The 27,209-nt window shown below is 37.6% G+C and overlaps 1 long non-coding RNA gene across 2 annotated transcripts in view; it reads right to left on the bottom strand.

Moving 5' to 3' along the window:
• Positions 1-1,969: 1,969 nt before the first annotated feature.
• LOC119088689 overlaps positions 1,970-27,209 on the bottom strand; it is a 56,019-nt gene continuing 30,779 nt past the window's right edge. Inside the window, exons 2-3 of one of the 2 annotated variants that reach the window (XR_005092384.1) lie at positions 18,682-18,736; positions 1,970-2,101 (exon numbers count right to left, since the gene is read on the bottom strand). This is a non-coding gene — a long non-coding RNA (uncharacterized LOC119088689). Of the gene's footprint in view, positions 2,102-12,160; positions 12,300-18,681; positions 18,737-27,209 lie in introns of those variants that run through there. The other variant, XR_005092383.1, reaches the window with a different exon arrangement.

The following is a 27,209-nucleotide window of genomic DNA, read 5'->3' as shown; positions in this document are numbered from 1 at the left end:
CAGATGGCTGAACACCTTGGCTGTCATTATAGAACTCTCATCCAGTGTCTGATGGAAGCAGATGCAGTGATCCACAGCCGAGCCCCAGGTGGAGCTCTGGGAGTCCAATCTTCGAGAGAGAGGAAGGATTATATGAGCAAGTGATATCAAGACCATGATTGGAAAAAGCACAGGGAGAAATAGCTAAACTAGTGGAAACACATGAACTGGGAACCAATGCTTGAGGAGCCCCCTTTGAACTGGGCTAGGCCCTCTGGATAAGTGAGACAGTTGATTAGCTTAAACTGTTTGGGAGGCCCTCAGGCAGTGGGACCGGGACCTGTCCTTGGTGCATGGGCTGACTTTTTGGAGCCTAGGGCCTATGCTGGGAAACTTTGTTCAACCTTGGTGTAGGGAAGAGGAGACTGGACCTGCCTCAACTGAATCTACCAGGCTGGGCTGACTCCCCAGGGGAGACCTTGCCTTGGAGGAGGTGGGAATGGGGGGTGGATGGGGGGAAGGTCTGGAGGGTGGGAGGAGGGAGGACGGGGGAATATGTGGCTGATATGTGAAATTAAGTTAATTATAAAATAAAAATATTAAATAAAGAAAAAGTTTGTAAGATCCAGAGGTGGTGGATGATTGCAAGGAACCAGTGTCTTTCAAACACAGCATGGCAAATACACACAATCTGGACTCAAAGAAGCTGTGGTAATATGCTCACAAGGTTTAAGCAAGTTCAAAGCAAATGCAATCCTGGAAAGGAAAAGAAAGAGTCAGCACAGAGGCCAACCCTAATGGAGAGGCTACTTACAACTGATAGCCATGGGAAAGGGAAAATAAAGTTTTCTCCAATGAAATGCCACTGGTATATTAGTAACACACCAGGACAAGCCTAATAATGCACAGGAGTAGTTGGCCAACACAAAACAGGATTTGTGTTTATGTGTGTGTTAAATGTGTATTTTCTTTTGCTTTATTTTGTGTGTGTGTGTGTGTGTGTGTGTGTGTGTGTGTGCTTGGTTCTGTTGTTGTTGTTGTTGTTTTTTTGTCTTATTGGAAGTTTTTGCTTGTTTATTTTAACCTTCATTTTTGTTTATTTTATTTACATATTTTTTTTGAGAGAGAAACAAGTTTGGCCTATAGAAAGGTTGGGAGGAACTGTGAGGAGTTGGGAAAGGGGAAAGAATATGTCTAAAAGGCATTGTATGGAAAAATGTAGATAAAAATCCATAAAACTAATTTAACTAACTAAAAAACTTTAGTGATGAGAATAAGTAGAAATTATTTAGCAAAAATATAGAAATCAAAGTGGCAGCTACTTGCCCTCTATATTGTAAATGAAAATATTATGGATAACTACTATATAAAACAAGAATAATTTCTCAATATATCAAAATTTCTTACTAAAGTAGAGGAAAACTGGCACAACGAGAGCATACAAAAATTATTATTTAGTAAATTATTTTTTGAGAATATGAATTCTATTCAATAAAGTTAAAACTCTAACAGATGGTCAGTATTAAATATTCAGTGAGGAAACTATATTTGCATCGCTGAGCCAAATAACCAATAGTCAATTGTTTCAGTTCTGTTTGTTAGCACAAAACGGAGTAATTGAAGAAAAGAAACAAAATAATTTGTAACTTTTAATTATTGGGAAGATAAAATCTGATAGTTATTGGTAGTTCCAACAAACACATTTAGAAATAAATATAGTTCTACAATAAATGAATGATCCAAAGGAAATAATTTAGAAATTCTTAAAAGTGTATTTGTCTTTTCAGAAACTCAGACATGGTTATGGTAATGAACTCTATTTCATAAAATACACAGTACTGCCAGGAAGTCCTTGGTACAAGATCATAATGTATTACTTATTTTGAACTAATTTACTTTTCTGAAAAGAAAATAGTTTCTAAAGAGCATACTATTTATTCAAACAGGAAAGAAAAGCAGTTCTTAGGATACTGTGTCAACCAAAGTAAGCAGGCACTCTATAGTCAGATGCATTACAATGGACCAGAAGGTCAAAAGATGTCATGTCTTATCACTTCAGATCTTCAGTTTCTCTGTTAAATTTGGTTCTTGATAACTCTCCCACAGCAAGAATCAAACAAACCTGGTACACAATGGATAACAAAAGAGAGAGATTTTGTAACTGAAGAGCAAATTTTCATGTATGTTTTTAAAAAGTGTCTTCAAAGTTTAACTCTTAGTTTATTTTGTCCAGTTTCTATAGTTTGCTAGTGAATCATTAATTACTGAGTAGCAGAGACATTTCTGAAATATATAGAGCACTTGGTTCACTATTGTGTATAGGCTAACTACATTAGAAATCACTAATACATAAATATGCAAGTATGGAAATAAATGTATTAGAAATGCTACCTTCAAGTAGTTCAACAGTATATTTGAAAGAAAAATTGAATTTTTTACAACACTTTAAAGAAAAATCTTCAATTCCCCCACACCAGCCATATGGATAATTTACTTTGTATCGTAAAATGATGCTAGCAATGTTTAAAAATAAAATACTTGGTATGAGAAAACTAATGACAACCTAATGCCTCCATTTCAAAAGGCTTTTTTTTTTTTTTTTTTTTTTTTTTTGGCTAATGACCGTCATATGAATGTCAAGTATACCTCTGGCCTGGATACCTACCTCAAAGAGAATTGATACATCTAAGAAGAATTGACATCACCTTCACAGTTTAAGCTAAATAAGAGTAACAGTTCTAGGCAAGATTTCCTTTTTATCAGTGGACATTTTCTAAGACAGATAATAGAAATGCTATACAATTACTGGGGAGAGTTCAGCATAAATATTTTCATCACAGTCTTATAAAGAGGAAAGCACATAAACAGGCTATGTAACACAACTAATTAATTTGTAGCTATATAAAAAATTCTACTCAGAGAATTTTGTTTTAGAGGTCAATGTCAATCTGAAGGGTATTTTTACCAAGTTTTGTTAATACGAATTTTTACCATCACTGCCAAAGCACTGGCTCATCTAGAACTCGTAGGACTGTAGAATTAACTTAAAAATATTAATTTTTCTTTGTTACTAGGCTAATAAAATGGCATCATTCCTGTAAAATAGCTTCACAGGCATTACACTACATCAGAAAAATATTTCTAGTGCCTATAACATCAGGCTATGTTTTCTTGAAACATTTTTTTAGTTTTCTACAAGATTGAAGTGTCTGATTACTGGTGACTAATTTAATGACTTCCCTTTCTTTACTCACAACAAAAACTTTTGAAAACAAGTATACACACACACATACACACACACACACACACACACATACACACACAAATTTGTATTTCTCAGCCTACAATAACAAGCACATTATAGGTATTAAATAAATTTTCTTTGAACATCTTCTTGTATCATTATATAACTATTCACATACTATTAGTTCTTCTAATATCAATCCCACCTGTATTGAAATTAACATTCAAATTTGTAACACTAAAAGCACATGGGTACATTGTCAATCAATTGCAATATTTCTCACTTTTCATTCCTTGCTCCAAAACCTTTCATACACTTTTCTCCACTCTTCTTCAAATTCATAACTTTCTGGTGGATAGACGAGGGAAAGTGGGAGGGACTTGGAGGTGTGAATGGAAACTGTGATTGGAATGTAGTATATTAAAAAAGAATAAATAAATTAACAGAAAAAGAAAATAATAAATAAAAAAAACAAAAAATTCATGACCTTCATTTTCACTATTATTGTATGCATGAATGTATATGAATATATTTTCCTAAATATAACTTGTTCAGTCCATGTAACATTACTTGTATATATGTTTTCAGGGATGACCATTTGTCTGTAAAACTCTGCTTTTTTTGTGTTGATCATACCTGTGTCTGCCCTGAAGACTAAGTCCCACATCTAAATAAATACATGATATTCCTATTCTGTTCCCTTTAGCTGAACTTGATCTAAACCCTCAAACACTGACAAAATAACCATGGAGATGCTAGTCTTAGAAATGATGCAAGTGAAAACAAAACTCTAATAGCTAGCTGTATTTGCCAGATGTTTGAAAATAGTCACTGAAAGAACATTCAGGTGACTTATTTTCTGTTTAATGTCATTCCTAAATAGTAGTTTGAAGTGTTCTAAAAATTTGTTTCTTTATCAAATCTAAATGTTGAGGGATTACCTTATAACATAATAAAAATGCAAGGGTATGTCTTGACTAGCTAATTGCATTTAGTTATTTTACTGCCATTCTGTTTTTATGTTATATATGTGTGTGTGTGTGTGTGTGTGTGTGTATGTATATATATATATGTGTGTGTATGTATATATATGTTTTGGCTTATGAGGTGTATTATTCAAGTGATATTCAATTGTATTTGCATATTCTCATAGAAAATGATTTCATGACTTTTTATCAAGCCTTTGGAATGGATATAACATCAAAGTAGTTTGTCATAGAAAAGAAAATAATGGATTTCTATAAATAATAATTATAACAAAAAATAGTAGTGTTCAGCGTCTATATTGGTTACTTCTCTGTTTCTGTGATAAAACACCATGACCAAGAAAACCTACAGAAGGAAGAATTTATCTGGCTTTATGGTTCAAAGAAAGAGTTCATAGGGATGATAGAGATATGGAAGCATGGGGCCAATGGAAGAAGTTAAAAGATCACATATTCAACTACAAACATGCAATATAATAAACCTGAGGTGGGAGCCAGGTGATGAACACTCAATGCTTACCCCTCCCTTCATGACAGACTTCCTCCAGGCAAACTGCCCCACTTTCCTAAACAGCACTATCAACTCTAGACTGCATGTTCAAATGTCAGAGCCTATGGGGACACTGTCCTTCAGACTACTACATTCTACTCTTGGCCCCATAAGCTAAAGGCCAGATGAATATGTAAAATACACTTAATCAAGCCTAAAAGTCTCCACAATCTTTCTAAGTTTCAATTCTGTTTAAAAATAACCATGGAGACATCTCTGATGAAATTAATGTAATCTCTTAAATGGAGCTCCATGTAAATTAAAAAAAAAAAAAATTACATACTTTTAACATATAATGGTATGGACTATAAATTATCCTTTCAAAAACAGAAGCATGGGGGCAGAGTGAGGGAATACTGAAATAAAGCAGGAATGAAACCCAGCAAGGCAAACACCGAATTCTGTAGCTCCATGTCTGGTGTGACTAAGGGATTAGTTGTCTTAGTCCTTCCAATTTGCTGCTTGCAACATACATCTCTCTTTTGAGCTGGTTTCACGCCCTGCCTGCAGCTATTTTGGTCAGATGTCTCACAGCTATGACACATCTAGCATATTTGGGTCTCCAATGAAAACTAGGCTTGACTTTCATCATTCCAGAGAGTGGTCTTTCCTGGACTCTTGCCCTCTTAGAGCTTTCAGGCAGGCACTTCCCTGTCACATAAAGCTTGCCCTCAACGGGTCTCTGAAACCACATTGGGAGAAACCACCACACCTTTACTTTTGCCTCTTTCGTTCCTCTATAGCCAGCAATATGGTCAAGATTGATAAATCTGAGTGCCAACTAGAGACAATCCTGGATCCTTTGAATCAATTTATCAGCAGCATTTTATTCACTCGTTTCCTAGGATCATGAAACTTTACAGGCTCCTTTTTTTACAAGTTTGGAGCTTACCTGGGTGGGGTGTTGCCATTGGGGCACTTCTCACTTTATTCCACCGCACAGCAGAAGGCCTCTTCTTAACTGCTAATTACATCACCACTTCCAGATTTGTTTCAGCACAAGTCCTGGGTGCAACATCAAGTTTCCTAGTGACATATTTCACTTAAACTGAGTATGTGCTCTTTTTCCTTCCTCACATTGTTTTTTTCATTGTAAACCTATGTGTTATCATTAACAGTCATGTCACAGACATAACACTGTGCAGTCTTGAAATTTCATCTGCTGAAGAACCAACCAGACAACACAGTCCTGTGCTTGTAATCCCAGAGCTGATAAGACAGAGACAAGAATATGCCTGGGGCTCAATAGACAGCGAGTCAAGACTAAAATGTGAGCCTCAGGTTCCAGTGAGAGAACCAGACTCAAAACAAAAGGTGCACTCTCTTTGGGAATCAACACTGAAGGCTAACCTCTGTCGTACATACACCCATGTGTTCACACTCTCACACATATATTTATCCACATAAACCAGAACATACACATACAACTATCCAATAACATGATTGCAGAAAAACAAGCATGTCTTTTAGCCAATGGAATATTAAAGGCTTAATTTTAAGTCTGAAATTATCAAACTATGACTTCTGAATCAAAACTAAAATGCTGTTTATCTTTGCAGGTCCTGTAAGTTGGAATACTGTGTATATTTCATATATTTGAATAAAAGAACAACTTTATAATATGCGACCTATTGAAATTTAAATTTCAGTTTTTATAAGTGTTTGCCTATTTAGGAAAAAATCCCCTTTGGCTTATATATTAATTAAAACAGGAGTAAAATACATGTTCGAGTAGACATGGCTCATTTGGACCTTAAAAATAAGTACTTCCATCAAGTCTAAATTCTTTGGTCCAGAATAAAAGGCTTTATGTCAATTTCTACCAGTGAAAATGCTAGGTTTAAGCACTCAGGAGGCGGAGCCAGGCAGATCTCTGTGAGTTAGAGGCCAGCCTGGGCTACAGAGTGAGTTCCAAGAAAGGTGCAAAAACTACACAGAGAAACCCTGTCTCAAAATAACAACAACAACAACAAAAATGCTAGGTTTAGAAAGGTGATGTCTTAGAAGATGATTTCTGGCTTTCATGATGGCATAGAGAACAGGACAATTTAAGAAACATAAATTCTGTTGTTCATAGGATGTGCAAGTTCTAAACATATTTATTTCCAAAGAGTGTTTCTCCCTTTAAATTTTGCAATATGAAAATAAAATAAAGTATCCACAGCATTATGTGAAGTGAGAAGTATCAAATCCTAAACTTGAAAAATAATGTTTTCAGTTACAAAAGTATAACCTATTTGTAGCTAGAGTTTTCCTGTCTTGCCCACAGTCAGGACAAATCTTTGTTACCTGCCAGTCCCACAGCTGCTCAGACCCAACCAAGTAAACACAGAGACTTATATTGCTTACAAACTGTATGGCCGTGGCAGGCTTCTTGCTAAGTGTTCTTATAGCTTAAATTAATCCATTTCTATAAATCTATGCCTTGCCATGTGGCTTGTGGCTTACCGGCATCTTCACATGCTGTTTGTTGTGGTGGCGGCTGGCAGTGACTCCCTCTGCCTTCCTGTTCTTTCTTTTCTCCTCTCTGTTAGTCCCACCTATACTTCCTGCCTAGCCACTGGCTAATCAGTGTTTTATTTATTGACCAATCAGAGCAATTTGACATACAAACCATCCCACAGCACCTATTACAATAATATTTTCTTCATTTTTTTAAGGCAGACATTAAAAAGGCAAGGAAATTTATAGTCTACAAAAATCAAAGGCCACAAATTGAGAGTCTCTTGCCTTTGACAAACGCACTTGATGCAAGGGTGTATGACAGCTTAAATGTCTGCTTCCTCAAGATATAGAAGACAACCAAGTTCTAAAAAATGGTTACTTTTTAAAGGCACTTTAAATCTGAAAGAATAATAAAGGGAGAGAAAAGTAACAGAAGTTCCAGAAAGTTTTTTGTTGAGCAGGCTTCTGTGCTGTGCAGTTTAACTTTGCATGATTTCCCCATAGCCCTAGCAGAAATGTTATTAACTTCAGAAAATTGTTTCTCTTCCTGAATGTTGAGTGAAAAAGCAATTTTAAATGTTTATTTTGAGTTTGAATTTTCTATTCATAAAAGAAAAGGTAGAAATATTGTTGTCTTCATTCTGTGACTCAAACCACAGCAGTGCATATTCATGAAATAATTTAGTACAGTATGGAACTGATATGTAAAAAATAATCTCAAATTCTTTTTCTCATTAATATAAACACAATGACATTAACAATACTTTGCATGTCAATGAAGAGAAAGGATGACACTACCATCTGCATTTTCCCATGGTGTGAATGAATACCTTTTTGCTAGTTGGAGGTCAATAGAACTATTACCTCTAATGGAAAATAGGAGGGTGAATATCCTGCTCATTCACATTAAATGAACTGAGACATATTGCTAATTAGTAACTTTTCCACTGATATGTAAATAGAGAAACTACAACAAAGAAGTGGATTTTGTATCATGAAAATGCCCATTGTGTACTGCTCATTGAATGATAGAATTGTATGGAACACAGTACTGTAATGGCTCATTATGCATTTCAGTATGGTTTATGGGCTAAACAATGGACTTAAAACTTATGAAATCCAATGATTAAAGTGTATATTAGTAAGCTGTAGCTCAAACTATTTAATAAAGTAGAATTACTAATTTTGAATGTAGAATTCTATTGGCACAAAAAACTGTCCATTCCATGTAATGGTTCCCACTTCAGTGATTAAGTAAATGACTAATAATTGTTTCTCTGTGATTCACATCAGCAAAACCACATACTTCAATAACTTCAGTTATTAGTATCAAAAATGAACTTGAGAAATCTACCTTTTTTAATTTGAAAGATTTTACTCATATTAGCTAAAGTATATAGTGTGTCACTATAAAATCCATGAAAATAGAATTCAAATACCACAAGATAATATTTTAATATATGTGTAAATATATAAATGTTTATATGTATGTATTATATATATTAACGTACCACACAACACATGTAGTATGTAATATATGTTACATTATATTATAAATTAAGGCATTGAAAACATTTATTTGCTGATTAACCTATATCTTCCCTAGAATCAGAGGGGCTATTGCACTAATCCTTACTGTGCATAAATTATTAAAAACATGGATAAATTAATGAAACACTGAATGAAATGTCTTTGCTATTTCAGTCATATTATTTTAATTTCACTGTGTTTTTCAGTTCTTGTTTTTTTTTTCTTCAATCTTGGTTTACATGTGTGTGCTCCTTATGTATCCTAACCAAAATATCACAAATACCTGACAGTTCTGTGAATTAAATTTAAAGATTCGTGTGAAATTTTGTAACTAAAACTATCTGTATAATTGTCATTCTGTTTGTAGAACATTGATATACTTGTGGTGATTAATCTCAAATGTCAGTTTGATTGGCCTGAGAGAAGTCTGTGTGAGTAGTAAACCACACCTCTGGGCATTTTCAATGATGAGTCCATCATTAGGGCTGGATATGTCAGTAGATTTATTATTTGTCATTATTTTTCTCCTCACAGAAAATGACTTTTCAAAGGTAGTCTTTTCAAAGGCTGTATAGATATTAGGTTCAGAAATCAAGAGCTGCACAAAAAAATATTAAGCAATTACTTTAAATATTGAATGCAAAGTGATTAGAAAATTTCTTAATAATAAAAAGGGGAAAATATTGACTGTAAGTACTTAAAACTAAATTTAATATGAGCCAGAAGCTAATATAAAAAGTGGTAGAATGTTTTCCGTGAAAACATCTCTATTCGTTAACACACTTAAGTGTACTCAGTTTATACACTTAAGAACACTTGCCCACAAACCTAATTATAAACATTGATCCTTCCCCTAATGTCTCATTCCTTGATTCCCCAGTAGATATGAGCAGATCTTGTTATTAGAGTCAGTGTCTTCATCACTGCTTACTCCATATGAGACGTGTGGTCAGTTAACATTTAATATCAAATACTCTGATACATAGTCCATATCTCAATATTCAGGAATACACCTCCCATATTCTAGCCTGGAATTTAGCCACATGAACCCCTCAACTTGAAACAGTTTGTTTCTCTTTTCTATGTACAGAAACTGCTAACAAAAAAGTTCATGGGGGGTAGGGAAACTGTAGCAATGGGAACTAAACTGCTGAAAGTGTACATGTGAAACTATTTCTGGATTTAGTAACATTACAACACATGCTTAATGTACAAATAAGAGCCAGATGCAAACCACAATTATTTCAAGATACAAAGCAGAGCTACTCTCTCAAGCATAATTCAAGCTAACTCCTCTTTTGAGATCAGGAGAGTAAATCCAGACACAGAAACCAAACACAAGAAAAATCCTATTGAGGTTACAAGTATACAAGTCATTACTATCATCATTTACTGCTGTTTGGTCTGGGTTAAGCTGCAATTCATGTTGATTCTTCTCATGTGTTAGTTCCCAGTGTTTTTGTTTGTCATTGAAGAACTCTCCTAGAAAACCACAGTACATATACTAGAGGACACCAGTTTTTAAAGGATCCTTTAATGCATTTGTTTTAGGGAATGAATAGAAGGGAGAAAAATCTTCAGGCTTGTTCTGTAGGATATTTTTTAGAACTGTTTCTAATGCAATACCTTTATGTAGAAGTAATAAAATAAAATCCCAATTTGACCTACATAATATCCTTCATGTCAGTTAGAGTCATGGAATTATCAAATGCAGCTAATCTATTTATGGTAGGCCTTCATATGAATAGAAAATACATGTCTTTCAGATCAAGGAATCAACTGATTGAATAGGCTCTCTAAACAATTTTAATTTTTTTTAAACCCACAAGTTATAGTATGTAGAAATGGCTCAGATGTTAAAAGTACATATTCTGGGAGAAGACTTGGGTTTCATTCCCAGCACATGCGCAATGGTTCCCAAATGACTGTAACTCTGCGCCCAGGTAATCTGATACCCTCCTCTTACCTGTCATTAAGCAGGCATTCACATGATGTACATACATACACGAAGGCAAGAGATTATTTATAAGTACAACTAAATTTTTTAAAGGTAATGCTGAAATATTAGGGTTATCAGATAACCTAAACACATATAGACAATAAGAAATTAAATATATATATATATATATATATATATATATATATATATCATACTTCAATCTCTTCACCTTAACATATGACTTTAAAAGAAATTATATCATTCAAAGAATACATGTATATTGATGTATATTGATATTTACATGTATATATTGCACGAAAAATTAAATAGATGTTTCTTTGACAGTTGGATAAAACATTAAAGTACTTCTCTATGTAGGTGTATTCCTCACCCTTCATCAAGGAAACTTCTTTTTGCAACTGAAAGATACTTTTACAGAAAACCACATCCAAGCAAAATGCAGAATTGTACTATCAAATCACAATTGATACATTTACAACATACTCCTCCTGCACCTAAGGTTCATTGCTGCAGAAGAAAGGACAGAAAGCCTGTATGAGGCTAAGGAACAGGAAGCTTACCATGAGATTGTTTCTCCTACGAATTTCAGAAGCTACATCCATAAAGTCTCAGTTGAGTGAGGTGGGGCTGGAGAGATGGCTCAGTGGCTAAGAGTCCTTACTGCTTTTGCTGAGACCGTGAGTTTGGTTCCCAGCATCCAGGTACCAGGGCTCACAACTGCGTGTAACTCCAGCTTTGGGGGATCCAATGTCCTGCCCTGGCCTCCATAGGAACAGGACTGTGCACGCAGTCTCTGTCACGCACATATGCACATTTAAAAATCACAAAATAAATCTTAAAAATAGACCGAGTGAGGTGGGAACAGGTGGAAGACTGCAGAGGTGAATTTGCCTGAAACCTTCAGGAGAGCTCAGGGGTCCACATCGCTTCCCAAATCCCTCCACCCCGACTCCTGGCCCTGATACCCCTCCTCTGGGCCCTCTGGAACCTCCCTTCCACTGGTTACCACCGCCACCACCCCACCCCTGACCTTGGCTGGCTACAGGGATTGGTATAGGGCAGAGTGTGCATCGGGGCCAGCATCCCCCACAAGCTGCAGAAGTGTTAGAGCTACACCGTGCAGGTCCTTCACCCTTCCGTGGCTCACCACGACTTTTGGACACCGCTTTCTCCACTTCATGGACGGCCCTGACTTCCTGCGTTTCTTCTGTTTCCTCCTCCTCCTCCCCCTCCTCCTCCTCCTCCTCCTTTTCTTCTTCTTTTTGGTTTTTCAAGACAGGGTTTCTCTGTGTAGCCCTGGCTATTCTGGAACTCACTCTGTAGACCAGGCTGGCCCTGAACTCACAGAGATCCTCCTGCCTCTGCTTTCCAAGTGCTGGGATTAAAGGTGTGTGCTACCACCATCACCCGGTCTTCCATTTCTTTTGAGTCCTTCTCTAGATTTGAAAATGGACTCACCTGGGGACACTGTGACCCTAGGGGCTGTGTTGGTATGGCCCTGTCTGCTGGGCTTCTCTGATACATGTTTCCCCTCTGCTGTGTTGGTGGCCCATCAGCCTCCTCCAGAAACAGGGTGGCCAACAGGTGGCGCTGTGGGGCCAAAACCTGCACCAGACACAAAGGCCCAGAGAACGGTGTGAGGCAATAGGGAGGCGTAGGAACCGGGAACTAGAGAGTACAGGGTCCGTCTAAACACATTCTGCTTGGGTGTGTACTCGTAAATACAGCTATAGCAAAAAAAAAACACAGGCACACAAGTATGTTCACACACATGTAAAATGTATGTACACACATATGCATACCTACATTCCTATCGGTGTATCTTTCATACACACATACCTGCATATTTAGGTGCACAAAAATTATTAGATATACATACATACACACACACACAATATTATATGCCTGTATGTGCAAAATTTTGCTGGCTAGTTTTATGTCAACTTGACACAAGCTAGAGTCATCAGAGAAGTGAGCCTCAGTTGAGGAAATGCCTCCATAAGATTGGGCTGTGGGGTGTTTTCTTAATTAGTGATTGATGGGGGAGGGCCCAGCCCACTGTGGGTGGTGCCATCCCTGGGCTGGTGGTCCTGGGTTCTATAAGAAAGCAGAATGAGCAAGCCATGGGGAGCAAGCCAGTAAGCAGCACCCCTCCATGGACTCTGCATCAGCTCCTGCCTCCAGGTTCCTGCCCTGTGTGAGTTCCTGTCCTGACTTCCTCCAGTGATGAACAGTGGTATAAGCCAAATAAACCCTTTCCTCCCCAGCTTGCTTTCTGGTCATGGTGTTTCATCACATCAGTAGAAACCCTAAAATAATAACATATGTACATACAGACATAGATGCTGAGGCACATACACTGGTGTGTATGTGTGTATGCACGTGCGCACACATGGATTTGCACATACACATATCTGTATGTATCAGCATGAAGGGCTGCTGCTGGGTTTGGTCCTCTAGAGGTCAAGAAAGGCAGTAGCTTCTGTCACTAAAGAGGACTCTCGATCTCCTCTGTCACAAAGATTTGCAATAAAACATGCCCTTAACCATCCACCTACTACAATTAAAAAAAAAAAAAAGATTTACTTATTCGTATTGGTGTTTTGTTTGTGCGTATGTCCGTGTGAGGATATCAGGTCCCCTGGAACTGGAGTTACAGATAGTTGTGAGCTGCCATGAGGGTGCTGGAATTGAACCAGAGTCCTCTGGAAGAGCTCTTAAGTGCTGAACTATCTCTCCAGCATATCACATTCTTCTCCTTTTTTGTTTTTGCTTTTTCAAGACAGGGTTTCTCTGCATAGTTTTGGTGCCTTTTCTGGATCTCACTCTGTAGACCAGGCTGGCCTTGAACTCACAGAGATCTGCCTGGCTCTGCCTCCCGAGTGCTGGGATTAAAGGTATGTGCCACCACTGCCTGGCCTTCTTCTTTTTTGTAAAGATTTATTTATTTATTATGTACAGTGCTCTGCCTGCATGTATCCCTGCAGGCCAGAAGAAGGTACCAGATCTCACTACAGATGGTTGTGAGCCACCATGTGGTTGCTGGGAATTGAACTCAGGACCTCTGGAAGAGCAGCCAGTGCTCTTAACCTCTGAGCCATCACTCCAGCCCATCATCAATATGGATAGCTATGGTTTTCCCTAAGAGAAATCTCACTCATCTCTGAATATGAAATCAGGGTGGGTGTTTGGGGGTGGGATTTGAAAGGCAGAGAGGGAGACTGGCTCCCACACACCACAAAAGCTGGGGAGTTAGGGGTAGAGCTTGGAGTGCATGGCCGGCTGGGCATCCCTGTGAGGAACGGCAGACCAGGAGCCTGATGTGGAGGGCACAGCTACGGCAGTTAGGAGCAGAGGAGGCTCGGAGGGGACCGGCAAGACCAGGGCCACCTTTCTCCTTAACGATGCTCAGCGGCGCTGACAGATCCTGCGACGACTGTTGTGGGGACCAGGACTGAGCCAGGTGACCTGGGAAAGCACCCACTGGGCTGGGGAGGATGAAGGACCCTGGTATCTTTCAGAAGATGATCTCATCTGAGAATCAAGAGGATCAGCACCCACAGTACAGTCGATGGAATCGAGGGAGACTGAGTTCAAGCTATCGGTTACTATTCTCATTGCCTGGCACAGTAACTTTAAGGAGAAATGATTTACCTCGGCTTGCTGTAGTGGATAGCCATTCCAGCTTGGATCTGGAAGTTCCAACCCCCATTGAGACTCTGGCAACTGTCATACCTACGAGGCGGAGCGAGGGGAGGCACCTGGAGACCTGAGAGCTGGATGGGCCAGCGCTCTCTCTGTGCGTTCTCTCTGTGCGCTCTCTCTGTGCGCTCTCTCTGTTCCGGGATGCTGAACGGTGAAGATGGACTGTGCAGAGCTCCGGAGAACACCGCTGGATTGCAATACACCTTCCCCAGGCCCTGAGACCTACCTTTCACTTAATTTGTGAGTTACGCCATTAAATAAATATCCTTTTCACTACGTGGAGTGGCCAAAATAATTTCTCCAATATCTGGCGCCCAACGTGGGGCAAACTCTAAAGGCCTGGACGGCTCCCGCCCTCCCCTCGCTCCGCCTCGTAGGCATGACAGTTGCCAGAGTCTCAATGGGGGTTGGAACTTCCAGATCCAAGCTGGAATGGCTACCCACTACAGCTTACGGTTTCAGAGAGTTCAGTCCTGGGTGGTCCTGGGTTCTGTAAGAAAGCAGACTGAGCAAGCCATGGGGAGCAAGCCAGTAAGCAGCACCCCTCCATGGACTCTGCATCAGCAACTGCCTCCAGGTTCCTGCCCTGTGTGAGTTCCTGTCCTGACTTCCTCCAGTGATGAACAGTGGTATAAGCCAAATAAACCCTTTCCTCCCCAGCTTGCTTTCTGATCATGGTGTTTCATCACATCAGTAGAAACCCTAAAATAATAGCATATGTACATACAGACATAGATGCTGAGGCGCATACACTGGTGTGTATGTGTGTATATGCATGTGCACACATGGATTTGCACATACGCATATCTCTATACATCAGCATGCAGGGCTGCGGAAGACAGTGGCTTCTGTCACTAAAAAGGACTCTGGATCTCTGCTGTCACAAAGATTTGCAATAAAACATACCCTTAACCATCCACTTACTACAATTTAAAAAAATTGCCCTGCTCCAGCGGTGGCCTGGGACTGCCTCTGTATCTAGTAAGTATGCAGCTGTTGCCAGGGACCTTGCCCGGAGCTGAGAAGGTGCAAGTGCCCGGTCTGTTTACAGTCTACGCTTTGCATCAGGATGATGGGCATTCAGGAAGAAGGGACCCTAACTTGGCCCAAATCATTGAGGTTGCCCAAACACGGCTTGGCAAAGTGGAAAGGGGAGACATCGTTGAGTCACACACATTTGATCCAAGCTGTAGAATTGTCACTCACTAGCAGTATAACCTTCCAGGTCACCCCTCTGAGTCCTGTCCCCCATACCTATCAAGATGGTGGCTATGCAGGGTTGATGTGACAATCAGAATGTGCCCATGGCTAGGTGGCAGCTCTGTGACACTGGAATACCTGATGGTCTGAATGTCAAGATCTAAAGACCTGCTCTGCTTGCTCAGTTCCAGTCAGCCTGTGGGCTGAATGAAGACAGCAAGGAGGCCGGGCTGCTTTCCCAGGGGGAGCATCCTGTCGACTGGTGGTCCTTCCCCACGGACCCACGAACTAATGGGTTTCTATGGGAAGGAGCTCTATTTTCTAACTGGAGTCACAGCAAGTCTCTTTTGTATGTCTGTGTGTTCACGTTTGTGCCTGTGTAGGTGTGCAGACTGGTGTGCAGACGTGTGAGTGTGCATGTGTGTGAATGTGTGTGAGTGTGCAGATATGTGAGTGTGCAGATGTGTGAGTGCTCACGGAGACCAGAGGAATACCTCAGATGTCACATGTCAGTCTTGAGGTGTCATCCAGTCTTCCTACACACTTCCCTTCCCTTCTTTCCTCCCTTACATTTTTTCCCTTCTCTCCCCTCTCTCCCCTCTCTAGTGACTAGTAGGCTAGTCACGCTGGCCAGCAGGCTCCAGAGATCCACCTGTCACTACCTCCTCAGTGCGGGGATTACAAGTGGAAGACATACTGCTGCTGCTGCTGCTCCCCTCCTCCCCCATCTCCCCACCTCCTCCTCCCTCTCCTCCCCCTCCTCCTCTTCCTCTTCTGCCTTCCTTCCTCCCCCTTCTCCTCCTCCCCCTCAACCTCCTCCACCCATTCCTTCTCCCCCTCCTCCTATACCTCTGTACAGTATATGATTAAAGCTTAGCACCCAGACACAGACCTTTTTTTGTAGGGGGCTGGAAAGGTTAGACAAGGCTCACCTCAGAAGAATAACTATTAATAAGCTTCTGTATAGACAATGTGGAAAATGTGAGGGGGGAAAGGTAAGAAAATCACTTATAATTCTCCTTCCCCACATGACCTCTGCTAACATTTTGGTACATGGTTTGCACTTATCTTGCAATGGAGCGTCTTAAACTATGGCTTTGGTTTTTACATAGTTTTCAATCCTATTTTATGTGTCTATGCATGTATATTTGCAAATCACATCACAAAATGACTGTTGTAAAATATTATTTTAACTAGGCAAAGATGCATTTACATTTGTTTATGCTGTAGACTATTACTTTCAACTGTGTAAAAGTGTGTTGCCTTTCTTCATGCTGCATTTGCTTAATGATGCAAGGATGTGTGCTTAATTATGTAAAGATGTGCTGCATCTGTTTCGCTCTGCCTGCCTAAGCACCTGATGGGTTAAGAGCTGAATGGCCAATAGCTAGGCAGAGAAAAGATGAAAGGATGGAAGTGGCTGGCAGGCAGAGAGAATAAATAGGAGAAATCTGGGCTCAAGAGAGAAGAGCAAAAAAAGAATAACAGCAAGAGAAGGAGGAGAAATAGCTCAGTGGTTAAGAGCACTGACAGCTCTTCCAGAGGTCCTGGGTTCAGTTCCCAGCACCAATGAGAGGGGAGAGGGGAGAGGAATGTCAATAGTTGTATAAAGTTTACTATTTAATTCTCACCTTATTTAACTCATTGTGATTCTATTGGTAATTTAGTTATTGTCATTAGGAAATGGAAAGGAAGAGATTAAATAAATGAATCCAAAATCATGTATCTACTGAGACAAGGCTTTATGGTCTATGTTTTTACTTGTCATTAAATACGTCCCACTTTGTATTAGCCTGTAGAGAAAAGGAGAATTCAAATTCTCCTTCTCTCTCTGTCCATCTATCTGTCTGTCATCGCTGTCTTTGTCACTCTTTTCAAACCCTTCTCCTCCCCAGTCATACACACAGACACAGACAGACAGACAGACAGACACACACACACACACACACACACACACACACACACACACACACACACATCTATCCTGTAAGGTCTGATATTAAAGGTGCCCAGTATCTCTTTTTTGGTCATTGTAGACTGTCTCTCTAGCTGCCTGAATTTTAGTAGCTCTCCTGGAGGAAACCTTCTTCCCTCTACAAGCTTACTTTATTCTATTATACTCTGGAGAGTAGTCCATCTGCTTCTGCTGGTTTACTACATAATGAGTTCTGCTTAGGAAGCTGAAAGAACATAAATCTGGATGAACAGATCCATGCTTGTCAGTGGCATATACTAGAACTCCTGTATGATAATTATGCATGATAAACATCCTGATTATAATACATCTCATCTACTCAGTTGCCCTACTAACGCAGGCATACTGACAGAACTAGGCTATACACAGCTTTCAATGTGCTCTTTCCTGAACAGAGAGACTTATTTTTTAAAAAAATCACTTCTAAGATTGTTCAAATGATGGTGTCTTGCATATTGAATACACCATTTACATTCAATTAAAATTTGAATCTGCAATCTCTTCAACTTATCTAACCAAACTAATTTGCCTTCCTTTTGTTAGTCAAATAAATTCAATAGTTTTATGCTCTATAATATTATCATGGACAAACAATAAAAACTGCATTTCTAAACAATTTTATAACTAGTCATTTTTCTATGTATATATATATTTTAGTAAGAAATATATTTCAACAAGTTATGTTTAATCATATTTATTTAATGTAAACAATATGAATCCATCCCTTTGCAAGGGAATAGAATCTATGTTGCTTATTTATACCATAAAAACAAGACTTGGAGTAGTCTAGACAACATGGTACCCATTGGAACACTTGATAAAGTAGGAAAGTCATCCGTGACAGATATCAAATAAAAATGATGAGTCAGAATGCTACTTGTTCATATGAATTAATGAATTAATCCAAGAAAATAATCACTGTGTATTCTGCACAGTGGATTACATTTAATAAAGTTGTAGGCCAAAGGGTCCCAAAGGGAGCCAAAAAAAAACCCAGGCTATTGCCAAGGCTACTAATTGCTCTCCAAAAACTGATGGTAAGGTCCTATTGTTGAAGTTTATACTTACTTAACTCATTAAACATAGAAAACTGGAGCTTACACTTACCTAGAGCCTTCACATCTACTGACTGGTGTTCATGGTCTTGAATGTACTCTGTACACTAGCAAAAGAGAAAGGCAAACACCAAATCAGTGATAACTACTTTGATCTACAATGGTGATCTGTCTCCAAGACATGCTAATAGAATAGTGGCACAAATCTTGTGGTAGTAACCAACCAATATATGATTGAATTTAAGGTCACTCTATGAGATGGAACCATCTCTGACACTGTTTGCATATCTAAGAACCTGAGACTAGATAGGCTATTAACCTAGGAGAAAACCAAATACTACTGTCCTGCTAAAGAATATAGAAATGAAATTGCTGGTAATGACATTCTTCTATAGTCATAGATGAGTGCCTTGTTCAACCATCATCAGAGAAGCTATTTTCTGCAGTAGAGGGGAATAAATACAGAGACCCAGAGATGGACAAAATGCCGAGAGTGAGAGACCTTGAAGCACTCAGGCCTAAAAAGAATATTTCCATCAAATCTTTTTCCTCAGGGCTCAGGGATCCTGTGAAAAAGGAGGAAGAAAGAGTGTAACACCCACAGGGGATGAAGAACACCAAAGAAAGAAGGCCTCATAAACACAGTGGGACTAATGCATGTATGAATTCAGAGAATCTGACAGCATGCTCTGGGCCTGCACAGGTCTGGGCCTGATAGGCTTCCAGTGTTAGTAATGAAAATTGCCACCACAATATGAACTCAATTATATTTTAGGAGAAGTTTGTCTTATATTGCTTTGTCTGGATTTTTTTCTTATCATATAGTTCTCTAGTTTATATAATATTGTTCCTCTTTGGTTTTTATTTTTAATGGGATTTCTGTGTTTGACAATCTGTTTGTTTGTATGTGTATGCATGTCCCCTGTGCTTTATTTTTCTGTTTGTTCATTTATTTTATACTGTCTATTTGTTTTAATCCTTTCTAATAAAAAGGATGCATGTTACTTTCTTTTTCTTCTTTTTGCCCTCTTTTATTAAAGGTAGATTCCTTTCTCATGTAATATATCCTGAAGTCATTTGCCTCCCTCTACTGTTCCCAGTTCCTCCGTACAACCCCTCCCATCCAGATCCACTCCCTTTCTGACTCTTATTAGAAAAGAATAAGATTCTAAGAGATATAAGCAAAACATAACAAAATAAAATATAATAAGTTTAAATAAAAACCATCAAATCAAAGTTGGACAAGATAAACCAACAGAAGAAAAAAAAAGCACCAAAAAGAGGTATCACACCATCAGAGTCCCATAGAAATACTAAAATGAAGTTATGATATATATGCAAAGGACCTGATAGGTATAGACCTATGTCAGCCCTATTCTTGCTTCTTCAGTCTTTGGGTTCATATGGACTTTGTTCAGTTGATGTGTACGGCTTTATTCTTCCGGTTCCCTCCATCCCCTCTTTCTCTTACTGGAACCTTCAATTCTATGTCTAGTGTCTTCGTTATGGGAAGATATCTTGCAGGGTACCCAAAAGAGATGGCAACATCAAACCAGCTACAAAACCTTTATCTACAATCTGTCCTGCCTGAAAAATATACTAGGGCAATAGTGGCACAAAATTTATGGGAGAAACCAAGCAACATCTTATTTGATCTAAGGCCCATTAGACAACATAGAACCCCTAACCAAAACTGCTAGATTGCCCAGGGACCTAGTGTAAAACTAAATACTACTGGTCTAAAAAAAAATAAAAACAGTAAAATAAATAAGATGACTCCTTATATTATTCTTCTATACTCATACAACATTGCCTTATTCAGCCATCATCAGAGCTTCTTCCTGCAGCAGATGGAAACAAATACAGAGATTCACAGCAAGAAATTATTCAGAGAGAGACTTTGGAACACCCAAGGACCCAAGAAAGAGTAGGCTGAAAGAGTGCACCTTTTTGTTTTCTAGGGAGAAAGAACAAGAAAGGATGTGGATTTTGGTAAATGTAGAGGTAAAAAGGATTTGGGAGGAGTTGGAAGGGGACTGTAATCAGAATGAATTTCTTGAAACAAATCTATTTTGAATTTAAAATGAAAAAGTCAAGGATGTATCAGAATTCTCCCAAGATTCTTAGCAAATGTGGCTACTCTATTCAGTCAGCTCCTAAGCTTTATATCTATTCTCAGTATTTGTAATTATTTAACTAAACAATAAAATATTCCTAATACCATCTCCAGCAACATAGTTTTATTTATCAGAAGAAAAATCTAAATGTGTGATTTGTTATCTATATTCTGGTTTTGCTCAAGCAACATGGTTTTCAGCCATCACAAATGAGGTAGTAATTTGCAGTTGGAACCACTCCCATGACCTATGTGTCTTAATTTCTGATGGTGAGACTTCACAAAGTCTTTAGATTATCTCAACTGTGTTTTATCAGTTTTCATTAAAACTCCTTACTGGAAGTTCTCCTCAAGACAGAAACACACAGGCCTTTGAAATCAACTTTCACATCCTTATTGTTACTTAAATTCATTTGTATTCCTTTAGAATCCCTGAACAATTATGCAAATTAATCTCCTCAATTTCTAGTAACTTCTATCATTGATAATCTTCTTAATGATTCCTTTTCCACCAATTATTAATAACTATGTACAAGATAACACTTTGCTTCCTGTGTAATGTTACATGGTGCCTGCAATGAAACACACATGAATCACATACCAGGACAAATTTACATTTAGTTTGAAATGTGTACCTGTCTTGCCTTTCCTATGATGTGTTAACCTGTCTTTATTAGAAGGATTCTATCAGCAAGTGTGCTCTCTTGAAACTGTGGGAATCAGTTTTGTTTACTCTTCCACATATCAGTCAAGAGGCAAATGTGAAGCTGTGCTTGATTTTAAGAAAATCAAACCACATAAGATGTTTCTGTCCACACAAAGAAATCTCCTCATTTATTCACAGCCACACGTTCTCTTAATATACCAGTCTCTAAAAGGGTTATATGCCTTGAAAGATAATCTATTTTATATTTTCATACTGTAATTTATTTAGTTTGGAATTTTCACTGTCCCAAGAATGCTCTATATTATGAAATTTAAGGACATTATTAATATATCTTAAGTTACAATGATAAAATTCATTGTAAATATACCCCAACAGCTGGCATTAACTTGTATTTTTTTTATTATGAGGTATAGTCATTAGTCTCCTAAAGAGAAAACTGTTGAAGGTAGCAATTTAAAGGCTGTAAAAGGGAAGAACATCTGGAAAAACGTGTGGGAAGGGAAGGCTATGATCAAAATATCTTTAAATTCAAAAATCATATTAAATAATAAAAAGAAAAAAATTGATGTTGTCAAATATAATTTCTGAAGTGTGCATGACAAAAAAACTCATCATAAGCAATATCCTGAGTAAGATACATATTGTTGTATGTGAATACATAAGAGATTGAACAGTAAGAACTGAAACTTTGCAGTCCTATTCAAATTGGTTTGAATAATGAGATTTAAACATAAGTAAATAATAATAAAGATGAGATCATCAAGTGATGTTATATAAAGACCTTTTCATTCATTGATTAGTTTATTGAGGAGGAGACTTCTAACATGTAATTAATATTGAATATTATTGTCAAGTTTACATGACAGAAGTCAAATGAATTTGTTTAATATGCCAACTCTTAATGATATTTGGATAGCTTGAAAACATATGATTTAACTTTGCTATATTAAATAATTCAGTAATGGATTACTTGAAACTAAGACATTTTGATTTGCCTATTAAAACATCAAAATTCATTGTAAAGCTTTGAACATAATCTTATTTCTCCTATGTCTCCTTATCCTCACTCCCAATCAGACTTTTGCCACATGCCTAAGTAGACATTTTGGACTGTGAAAATTAGTTTTGAAAATGATTAATTATGAATAATAATAAATTGGGCCATCCCTTGTTGTGGATATCACTTTGTATAAATAAAACACTGATTGACCAGTAGCCAGACAGGAGGTATAGGCGGGACTAACAGAGAGGAGAATGGAGGGAACAGGAAGGCAGAGAGGGAGACACTGCCTGTAGCCATGCCAGGACAAGGAAGATATAAGGTACCGGTAAGCCACGAGTTACGTGGCAAAGTATAGATTAATAGAAATGGGCTAAATATAAGAGTAAGAGCTAGACAATGATAGGCCTGAGCTAATAGCCAAGCAGTTTAAATAATATAAGCATCTGTATGTTTATTTTATAAGTGGGCTAAGGGACTTCCTGGGCTTGGTGGGACCCAGAGAGAAAGCTCTCCAGCAACAATCCCTGTTTCTATACATTTGTTTATAGACATCAGATGAAATTTATCTGAGGGTAAGTCCTACATTTTCAGGGACAGAACTCTACTCTGGAAGGTGAGTGTCCCCTAGAAGAATGGGCCACCTTAGCACTACTTCCCTATTAGTATCTTCCTAGTAGTTTACTAGATGAAATGGTATACAATAAAACCAATTGATTAGATCATTCCTTTCAAACTGTCACACGTTGATGTCAGGTAAGACAAATTACTGTTCCACATTGGATGAGAAGACCTTAACTTTATAGCCACAGGCTAGTGTAAGATAAAAGTTTCACAAAAAGGTGGATAGTGATGTAATAACAGGTAAGATTAGCTTCAAGACTCTACCACAATTTCATACCCTTACATGCACATCAAAATATACTAAAATGCACTCACACACAGAAGAGCATGCACGTGAGTGCATACTCACAAAATAATTACATCCTTGGGAGCAGTCTAGTATGCTTTCAAGATTTTTCCCCCATCTCCCTTAGGATGGAGTATTCATTCTCTTCATTGCAGTTAGAGCTGACAGGTGGATAAGCTCATCTGAGTCCCTATGGAGCAATTGTCTTTAAATGTAAGATAGCATTTTCCCCAGGTGTCCCTTTCCAGGAACAGTTCACAGAGAGTAATTATTTAATATAAGCATTAACACTTGGCCTTCCTGTTTTAATATAATCAATTCTGTGAGACTAGCCCAGATTGAGATTTTTTTTTTGACTGCTCAATTGTGTATTGTTTGCTATAGGGAATAAGATGATTTAAAAGCAGAATATACATAGATCTTTTTTTACAAGTACTTCTTCATCTCAAAGTCCCTGTCCCAGTGTTTCTTTGGTTTGGGAGTGGATTGAATCCTAAACCATGGTTAGTATGACAAGCAAGATCAAGGCTGAGAAGGAAATGGGATCTTGGAAAATAACCTGGCAATACCTTAGCTATTGGCAGTTTTCTTTTTGGATCACTGGTTGCTCAATTTGAAGTTGTCCATCTGTGTGATCATACATATGGAGCAGTCCAGTGGAAGTTGCTGGGCTCACCAACTGAAGAGGTACTTCAGAAACCATAAGTAGCTAATAGTTCAAGAAGAAGGAGAGGGCTCTTGGGGCCTTCCAAGATCCAAGACTGGCTAATACCAGGCACATATATGATGTACAGACATACATGCAGGAGAAACACTGATTTGCATAAAATAATATCTTTTAAAAATAAATTGACTATATTGATCAGGATTCTCTAGAGAAGATGTATCTTGTTTTAAAAATTCAGGGAACAGGAATTCATACATTGCATTTTGTTTCTTCTAGGCCTGTATAAGATTAGAGAGTTCTCAACCATATTTTTTAAAAGGTCTGCACTTCATAGCATTCCCACTCTCAGACTAATTACGATTCTTTGAGATTCCTCATACTCCATGTAACAAGGTTTTTAGCAGTGATCTAGATTTCCTTTAACCTAGTTGATAATTAAGTTGAACTATTACAGCAACTTTCATGGTATTAAATTTTTGTTACTTACTGAATGAAAGAAAGTAAATGTGAATAAACATGCTCTCAATAATGTAGTGGAACATTCACTTACCATGCAGTTAGGGTATAAGTTTTCAGTTTAGTGCAAGTCATTTTCATCCACCGATTGCTCACATGGAAGACACTATTCCTGCTTCTGCACATAAAATTTCACAGTACCATTGTGAACCTAATGATTTCCATATGTTTGAAAATTTCTGCGATTTTTAGAACCTTTAGCTTCATAATGATATATATATATGTGTATATATATATATATATATATATATATATATATATATATATATATACTATTCACTATTTGGTAGTTATCAAATACAGCTGAAAATCAACCCAATTTTTTACTCTACCATTTATAAGTAAAATAAAGGTTAAAAAGGCCTATGTGAGCAGGAAAGAATCATGAAAACTAGTTTAACAGTTTCTGGAAGTGCAATGTTGGAACTCAGTGCATGCCAGCCTCAGCTCATCAGCATCTCCATGAAGAGAATATTTCACTTTGCTTCATGACTTACTCAGTGCCAGATGCTATAAAGTTACTGTGAGAGAGTACATACTAGGGACACATGGAGGCCATGTCAGGAGCAACACAGGAGACTTTTATATAACCCTAAGTTAATTAATAAGAAATCTGTAGTTTGGAAATTTAGGGAGTGTGTGTGTGTGTGTGTGTGTGTGTGCACAAATACATCCTAAGGAAACATTTGTTTCCAATGGTAATATTTCTCACACCACAGCAATCCATAGAAATCTCATTTAGCTTTGCCACACATGTTTGTAATAATGGCAATTTGGCTGGCCAGCGCTCTAAGTTTCAATAGCACAGAAATCTTTGCTGGCACAGTAGGTGGCAGCCATCCATGTGGGTGGGTACATGACTCCTGGCAGTTTACCTCATTTGTAAATAGTAGTGGCCAAGAACGCTGGTTTGCAAATGATCTCACCTCATTTGGAAATATTTAATTCATTGTAACAGTTCGTTTGCTGCAGAGTGTAAAGACATAAGGACTTTTACAATCAAGGCAGCATTCATCTTGACATTTCTTTTAAGCGGCCATATTCTGTATTTTCTATCACTTGTGTAGCTAATGGCTAAAACCAAAAATTGCATGTGCTATTGAGTTTCATTTAGTGTTTACTTATAGTATATACTGTAAAGTTTATATCAGACTACATATATCTATAAATCTTTTCTTTCCAGTGAAAATATTCAGTGTCTTTTTACCAGGCTTTGGAAATGTATAGCATATCCATCTTTATTACTGACAGAGTCCTACTGTACAATATAAATATTGGCTCTTGTTTTCCTATTTTAATTTAATATTCATTGCTAAATTTACCTATACATTTCTCCATATTTTGTTCCTTTTCCCTCCATTTTCTACAGAGTTGTAGAAAAGCTGACTTCTTGACTGGAGTCTTGAGCCCTCAAGAAAACAAGTTATCTAATGTAACTGCCAATACATTATTTCTTATTATATTTAATCACTCAAAGATCAGCACAAGAAACCCAATATCAGATGATTTTGTTTAGTGCCAAAAAGCAAAGCAAAAATAAACTGTCTCTTTAACTTTTAGTTTGTACTTTTTTTTCTGTATTTGATGGTAAATTTGTGGTGATTTTTGACAAGACCTCAAATTCTGCATTTAAAAGTTAATTATAGTTAAGTAGTTTTAGCTAAAACACAGTACACAACATTTAAAATGGTTAGTGTCCTCTGATACCCACTACTCTAAACAATCTGACAGTATAGGCTGGCTTCAAAATCCACTTTTAGACTCTTTTTAAATGAACAACAGCAGGTCATAAACAATAGAATTGTAAGAAATTAGGGTTTTACTAAAAGAGTTATTTAGATGAGAAAATTACAGCTTCATGTTAGCACATCTGCACCTTGACAATCAAATGTATGAACACATTATAATTCCAATGAATTATGCAAAATGCTAATTAAAAAGTCAAATTTACTAATCATCTCTCAGGGTCATACTGAAATTGAATTTGAGTAAGGACAAACAATTCTATAAAGTGAGATTTCATCATGTAGTTTTTAAAACTGTTTAGAAATGCATATCAGAAAAAAATTGTTTTTATTTAGATGCTAATTGATTTCACTGTGCTCAACCTATCAAAATTACTGATTACTCCTTTATAAATTATAACCAGATATTATAAATGTGTATTTCAGAGAAATGGTATGTTATAAATATAGACAATTACAGTGAATATTGGCTTTGTTTGTTAAATTAAAAGCTGGTTAAGCAGTGAACATCATTCATCCAGTTTTCTTACTTTTTAGAGAATGGTGAGCTTGTACTAGAAATTGAACAAAGGGCCTCATCTAGAGTTGTGAAGCATTCAACTATTGAATTACAATGTTGACTCCTTTAAAAAATTTTATTTTGATAAAAGTGGGTCTTGGTAAATAGCAATGGCCAACCTGAAATTTATGGTTGCCCTGTCTAGTGTGCTGCCACATTTTGTTTCTCACATTGTTTTCTGTATGGATTATAGGGAGTTTTCACATTCTTCATGTATACTGTTTTCTCTTTCATAAATATTTCAAAAAGATATCATTACTCTGTCATGAATATACTGGGTTTAATCCCCAGCACCACAAATGACAGCCAGGAAACATGGTGTCCTAGCTAATACATATATATGTTTAATTTAATTACTTCTAACTAGTACTGAGAACATTAGAATACGTAGAATTCAGTA

This window comes from Peromyscus leucopus, chromosome 10 (assembly GCF_004664715.2).
Source record: "Peromyscus leucopus breed LL Stock chromosome 10, UCI_PerLeu_2.1, whole genome shotgun sequence".
In the NCBI taxonomy this organism is placed as follows: domain Eukaryota; kingdom Metazoa; phylum Chordata; class Mammalia; order Rodentia; family Cricetidae; genus Peromyscus; species Peromyscus leucopus.
Note: the sequence above shows the minus strand (reverse complement) of the source record. Positions and strands in the feature narration are given on the sequence as shown.